The sequence below is a fragment of the Aphidius gifuensis genome, linkage group LG4, assembly GCF_014905175.1.
Source record: "Aphidius gifuensis isolate YNYX2018 linkage group LG4, ASM1490517v1, whole genome shotgun sequence".
Classification (NCBI taxonomy): Eukaryota; Metazoa; Arthropoda; class Insecta; order Hymenoptera; family Braconidae; genus Aphidius; species Aphidius gifuensis.
Genome location: NC_057791.1, coordinates 14,038,043 through 14,045,748, shown reverse-complemented (window position 1 = coordinate 14,045,748; position 7,706 = coordinate 14,038,043).

Here is a 7,706-nt window from a genome sequence, read left to right as displayed (position 1 = left end):
CATACTTGTTTAAATACAGTTAGAAATGTGAACGAGTGGGGTTCATCGACATTCTGACCATGCAAGCTTCTTGCCCCCGATCACGATTCAAACTTGCCAAGAGTATTCGCACTTGATCCTTATCTTTTCTTTTTTTTAAATTTTTTATCGAAAAAAAAAAAAAAAAAAAATTGTATCGTGTTTTTTTTAAAAATATATCTTCTTCATTGAACAAGTTCAATAACTCAATATAAATTAAAATTCAAAATTAAAACCACACACTAAATGTCAGTTTAATTATTATTCAAATAATTTTTATGATTTTCTTTGTTTTAATGCGTGTTGTATTGCTGTTATTTTTTCTTGTATCAAAAAAAAATATTCAAGTGGTTTTCTCAGATTTATTCGTTTGTGCATTCGCTATTTATATAAGCGATAATATTCAATAGCTGAAGTGATGTTATGTGTTGTACATATATGTCGTTTGACAAAATTGATGAACGTGTAGATTATTAACTGCAATTCTGTATTACGATGTACACACAAAACCACGGACACACCTAACTTGAATTTTTTATTTTTTTTTTTATATACGTTTGATATTTTTTTTTTTATTCAGTTGAATTAAAAAAAAATTACATGTACATGGCCATTGACCCATATGAGTTCACGAACCCTATTAACGCTTCTTGGAATAATAATCCTCTCAAGAATTAAATTACTATTTGCAAATTAAAAAAATATTGAATTATAATCAATAAAATAATGCACGTTGTCATTTTGTCAACATGTTTCTTATAAATCGAGCTACAAGAACTTATTGTTTAGAAAAGTGAATTTAAATTACTTATGATTAATGTACGACGAGTTTTTATAAAACTTCAACTTTTGTATGCTTTACACCAAGGGTAAGACTTTTGGGAAACGATATGTCTTACCTGGCTGAGTAGTTGCCAATCGCTTTTTCGATATGACTACGGTGAACCACTGATCCCTGGTATGTAATAATTCGAATAATTTCATTCTTAATAATGATGTTTATTAAACTTATTGAATTAGATCAGAATTTTTCAATTTCATATTTGTCGGCATCGTGGAATACTCCCCAATCAGTTTTATCGTGACATTTTAATATTTTAAAGTTACATCCTGAGTGGAAAAATTTTCAGGATGCCCTATTTGACCTGAGAACCTGATAAGAAACGGATCAGGATTCCTTATTAAGGAAACCTGACTCATTTCTGACTCGAATCTGGTCAGGATACATGAAGATTTCCTTAAGTCAGGTGAGGTGACCTTATTCAATCCTGTTCAGAAAAAGAACAGGAAACCTTAACGTATTCTGAATAAGGTTCCCTGATCAGATTCTGTCTAGAATACTATCAGGGTGAATGAATAAAAAAAATCTGATTTTTTTCCATTCAGTTTTCCTGTTCAGAAAAAGAACAGGAAACCTGAGCATATCCTGAATAAGGTTTCCTGATCAGGTTCTGACTGGAATACTATCAGGATAAATATATTTAATAAATTGACTTTTTTCACGCAGTTTTCCTGTTCAGAAAAGCTGCTTTTATAATGTTTTTGTAAGTCAAAAATATTTTAAAATTTCACTGTAAATTATACTCAAAAAAAAAAAAAGTATCGTTGATAATACTCGATATACGATACGACAACGCCTATGACAATACGATAATAAGACGACACGATAATCCGATTTTTTGTCAAATTTTTAGACGACACGATACGATAACGACAATCATCTTTCGCGACACGACATACGATAATCAGCCAATTATCGTATCGTATCGTATCGCGGCATCTCTATTCAAGCGACCCGATAATTAACTATAAATTCACTATTCAAAATTGTAGCTATTGTCTTTTGAACATGGTTCGTTTGCTCTTCTTTCAATGGATGTAAAATAGATCATTGTCGGTTCTGTGAATTATAATCTTTAATTTTCCACTCTTTAATAATGCTATCGCCTTTATCGGATCTGGATCCCAATTTTTAAAGCAACTTCTTTTGTGATCGCAACATGGAGGACTGTTGATTTTATAAGATGTGGAGGTTCAGGATTTCCTGATTCCATCAACTCTTGAATTTTCAGCACAAGGGCCTTACCAAAATCTAAAGTAGCCTTCACTGCAAATGCGTCTCGAATTTTTTGAAACGCCACTTTTTCATAGTTTGAAGAGTTACTTTTGCAAATATCTTAATATCTTTGATCATATTTTTTATGAGGTCTAGCTTTACCTCTCTCACCAGATTTAATATCATCAGGTTTACCATCATTATCATGAGCTTTTTCATCATCTTCAAAATCTATTGACCACAATCAACTTCAACATTTATACTATTTTTTATTTCAACAAACTTATTTATTTTATTTATTTTAACCTAAAACAAAAAAATTCTACAACTAGGAGCTCCTCTAGTCAGGAATTGCGTGCAATTTTTGTGCAGATCGCTCTGACGGAACTCTCCACTGTACATGGTGTGAATACTGTATGGTAAATTTTGACAATACGTTCATGTTAAAGTCTGTACGTCCCTTGTACGTGACGTTACCAAAACTGACCGTACGAGATTGTTGGATTCACCGTACGTTATCCATGTAAGATGTGGGCTCACCGTACGTTTTCCGTACCATGGGCAACTTTGAAGATAAAAAATAGTGTACTGTACGGTGGGCATACGTGGTTATAAGCCAAAAAATAAACATTGTACGTTTATTGTACGGTGGAGTAAGTGTTCAGCGTATGATGAACGTACAGAGGGCGATGTTTTTACACGGTAGTAACACCGTACGGTGAAGTTTGCAGTAAACAATAATTTTCAACTAATTATCACTCTTTTTGCTTTCTTTTCTATAAAAAATACCATCTTGTTTTATTTTTTCCAAATAAAAATTCAGTGCTACCATTAATCCGTCCTCAGTAAATATGCATTCATTTTTTTGTGTATTTATTTAAACACAATAAAATCGATACACCAATAAACAAAATTCTTCGACTTTTTCAGCATCATATATTCCAAGATTTTCGATATGTTTAATTGCATGATTGACCTTACTGATATTTTTATTCTTATAATAAATAAATTAATAAATTAATTCTTCTCGATGCAAACTTGTTTCTTCTGAATCCGCTTTGATGTTTTCTTTTTTTTTTTCACAACATATTTCTTTAATTTAAACATTTTTTTTTTGCATTAAGAATTTATTATATTTTTTATCTTGGCTCAATTGGCAAATGTGAAATAAGCAAAATCAAACTGATGTGTATATATGAATAGCCTGTTTTTAAAAAATATTATTATTTATATTTATTTTTTTTTTCGTTTCCCATCTATCTTTTGAAAAGACAAGTTAAACGGAAATGATCCTACGTCTGATTTTTCGATAATGTTTGAAGATAAAAAAACAATTTTTTTTTATAATGTACCTGTTTTTATATTAACTACTGGGTTTTATATCAACGAAATAATTTAGTAGTTTAATGTGATGCAAAATAATACACATGTAAAAATTGTATCGTGTAATGAAAAGAACCTGTCGCAAACATGAGTAATGATTCTCTCGTCTATCTATCTTTTTTTTTTTTAATATCTTTTCTTAGCACTCTTTAATTTTAACGACATCGTATGAATGTCAATAGACTATTTCCAAGAATATATTTCCATTTGTCGAGTATGTCCCTTTTGAGTCACTTGTACATATATATACTTTTACGATTATTCAAATTTTTTTTTTCGTCTGTTTATTATTTTTTATCTAGTGACAGAAAAATTCATAATATTCATATACACTCATTCTGAATTTTTTATTTTCAAAATCTCTTCTTCAAGTTTAACAGCATATACTTTTTTTATTTTTATTTTTTCTATATACCGGATGTGAAAACTTGACTTGGCAATTTTATTTTTATATCTTTATAGATTTTATTTATTTATTATATGTGTACATGAAAAAACATCAAATTATTATGACAACAATTTTTTTTTATTATTAAAAATATCTAAATTGTCAGGATAAACTTATTACTATATAAATAAACAGAAGCTTGAATATAAATATATAAAATTAATAAATAAAATAAAATCCCAGTTGTTTGTTTGCTGTTGTTGCACCCTAGCACATTCCAACCCACTTATTTTACCTGTTGATTCTATATTAAAGCCGCGAGACTCCAGACAAAACATTCACATAATTTGAAACCTTCAAAAAATATTTATAAAAAAAAAAAAAAAAATCACCATTAAAAAAAAACCCTTTAACTGATCCTGAAACACAATAACAACATTAAATTAAAAAAATAAATAATAATAAAATTTGTTCACGATTTTCTAATATAAATTGTTGTAAAAAATTTTTATTTTTTCATCATATATTAAAATAATATATATATTTTTTTTTCTGTCATATAATAAAATTGACAGAGTGTAGTTACTTCGTCACGAAATAGACATTTGAAAAATTCAAGATGATCACGCCGGCATGGGCAACCGGCTTTCGTCAGTATAAGCATAACATGCCTCAAGCAATATATATATATAAAATAATAATAATAAATATATAAAATATATATATATATATTTAAAGAAGAGTATTTTTTGAATTTTTGGCTTCGGCTAGGTTCGGATCATGTGCCTTTGGTGATTCCTCATGTTCATCTTTTACTTTTATCTTTTATTAACCAACTTTAAATGATTAGAGCTATCTCTTTTTTTAGCTTTACGCGCGCGTCTTTATATATATACTATTTTTCTTTCTTCGGCAATATACGAAGCATTCGGTATCCCGACGAAGCGTCGTTGTACAAACCGAGGGGACTTTGAAGCCGGCTGGGTGGGCGGCTGTTGTCCAGGCATCCGCAGTCTGCGGCGGGGCGACGGTACGACAACGCTCGCGTCCTCGCCATATGCGCGATATGTATGTTTTTTTTTTTTTTACTTTTTAAATATATATATATATCTCTTCTTTATTATATTTTTCAATTTATTACATATAAATTCATTGATTCATTTTAATAATTGTCATAATAAACCGGCGTCGTTTGTCAAATTAATAACGTAAAAAAATTGATATTTTTTTTTTTTTCTACTTTATAAATTAATATTACTAATATCAATTTTTTTTTTTTTCTATTATCATATTAGTTTATTTATTTCTTGTTTTTTGTGGACATTTATTTTGTGCTAATTTATTGGTTATTTTTTATGTGATTGTGGGATGAAATTATATCCAATGGTATCATGATATTTTTTTTTTTTAAATTGAAGTGAAATTTTTTTTGATTTGAGTTTAATTCATATGATATTTTGAATTTTCGATACATGGAAATTATTAAATATTAAGGGTTATTATTTGCTGTTATTATCAATAATAAATTTTGCAAAATTGGAGGCGTGTTTTTGCAATGTTTGACCTCGTGACTTAGAATCACGACGTGGCCTTCGTGTTTTGATTTGAAAAGTTATTTGTGTGTGTGTTGTGTTGGATCCTTTTTCAGGATGATGGGAAAGGTTTTTTTTTTTTTTAAAATTTTACACTAGTACTTTACACAACTAAGACTTTATTGTCTGTATACCTTTTTGGTGGCTTTTTAAAACTGGTTTTGAAGCTGAATTTTTTTACCTGAAAATCCATGAATGCCATAATAAATTCATCGAAGGGATCATCTTCCTCGTCTTTTTCTTTTATCAGGTGCCAATTTTTTTCTTCTTTCTCATTTTTTTACAAACGAGAAAAAAAAATGTATATTTTTATCTAAATAGCTTGGTTGACTAATCATCTTCTATTTCTCTTTTGCCCTTCTCACATTCAAACTCACATGCAGTCTAAAAAAAAATTGATACTTTGATCCTCTGTTATTCTTAGAATTTTCAACAACAAATATACTTTATTTTTATAAATACTATTAATTAATTATTTAGATTCTCAAGTTTTTAGTATACAATTGTTTTTTTGGTCCAAAAAGTTTAGTATAAGATTTACATATTAAATTTTCTCGTTATGACTCAAGTATTTTCAATGACTCAAATTTTTGGTAAACAAGTGTTGACTCAGTCCTGCTGACTCATCTGTCACCATCTTCAAATAATTTTATTGAATCAGTACTACATTATGTTGAAAACTAAACAAACATCACAAATTAATAATTTATACTCCAAAATTCAAATTGGATGCTGTGCTCCAATTTTTGGAATCACATAATTTTTTCATCATCAATCAAAAAATAAAAATCTACAATGAGACTCATATACACACCCAAAAAATGCAAATTTTCTGTCCTTGTTTTTTTTTTCACCACGTTTGCAATATATTTTTTTCAATTTTTAATCTAATTTTTTGAAAATAATTATTGCTATTATTATTAGTTGCTGTTTTTTTTATATTCACAATTATTTTTTGTTATCACAAATGCCTCCTGGTACTTCTCACTCAGTATGTAATAAATTTGTTTTTTTTTTTTTTTTTCATTAGAAGATTATTTTTTTTTTTCATTCTGCCTCTATTTTGAATCTGTCTTAGACCGGATGCCAAAGGGAACGAAATAGTCTGTTGCATCGTTAAGTCAGCATTTGGTCTTCTCATATGGCTTTTTATAAATTTTTAATTTAATTTTTTTTTCATTCATTAGGATATATATATTTAGAGCATGTGTGTTGAGTTTAAATGTTTCATACACTTGCATCAATTTGTCTTGGTTAAATTAATTTTGCACATTTTAAAATTCTTGGCACGTGTGTCATGATCATCTAGAATTTTGTTGTTATACTTTTTGTCTCCAATCTTGCAATATTTTTTTTTATCCAATATTACCTTGAAATTTTTTTGCCATTGAGAAAATATCTGAACTAATTTTTTCTTCTTCACAAGGACTCATTCATAATAGTACAAATGTCAACTTATTTCTTCCAAGATTTATCCTCACAATTTTTCTTTTTTTCTTAGAAATTTTCTTAATAATTTATTTAGAAAATAAACTATAATTTTTTAACTCATAAGGTTACATTTTTTTTTTTACCTTGTTTTTATTCTAGTGAAACAAAATTATACAATTATTTTATAGTTGTTATTATTGTTTCTTTTTTTTATTTTTTACTATTGCAATGTTGAATTTTTTACTGTCGAATGAATTGATATGTCATAGAAAATAAAGAAACTATAAAAATGTCCTTGTTAATTTGTTTTTATCGATATACACACTGTGTGTCTTCAGTTTCTTGATGGATGATGACACCTTTAACTATTTTTTTCCTGTTGTATTTTTATTTCATTTATTATTTTTTACATCTCATATTCTTTTTGTACTTGTACTCATCTCAACACGTGATGTTGTTTTTTATACGTACATGCCATTAAAACAAGAGTATCATCAATGCTCTGATGATTATGATCATATTTCAAGGCCAATAATGTCAAGAATTTTATAAAAATGAAAAGAAAAAAACAAGAAATTATATCCATAAAAAATAAATAAATGAAAAAACAAAAATTGAAGAATGAGTGATGAATTTTCAATTGATTAAATTTGTTTAATCACTTTTAGGTTGTTTGATTGATTGATTAACAAGATATTTATTTACTTTTTAATATTCTTTTTTTTTTTTTTTTTTTTTTTTGTATTGAATAATTCAGGTAATTAAATTTCTTAATGATTCTTGTTTGGTTTGTCATGCTGTTATTAAAAAACGTGTTGTAAATAAATTTGTTTATATT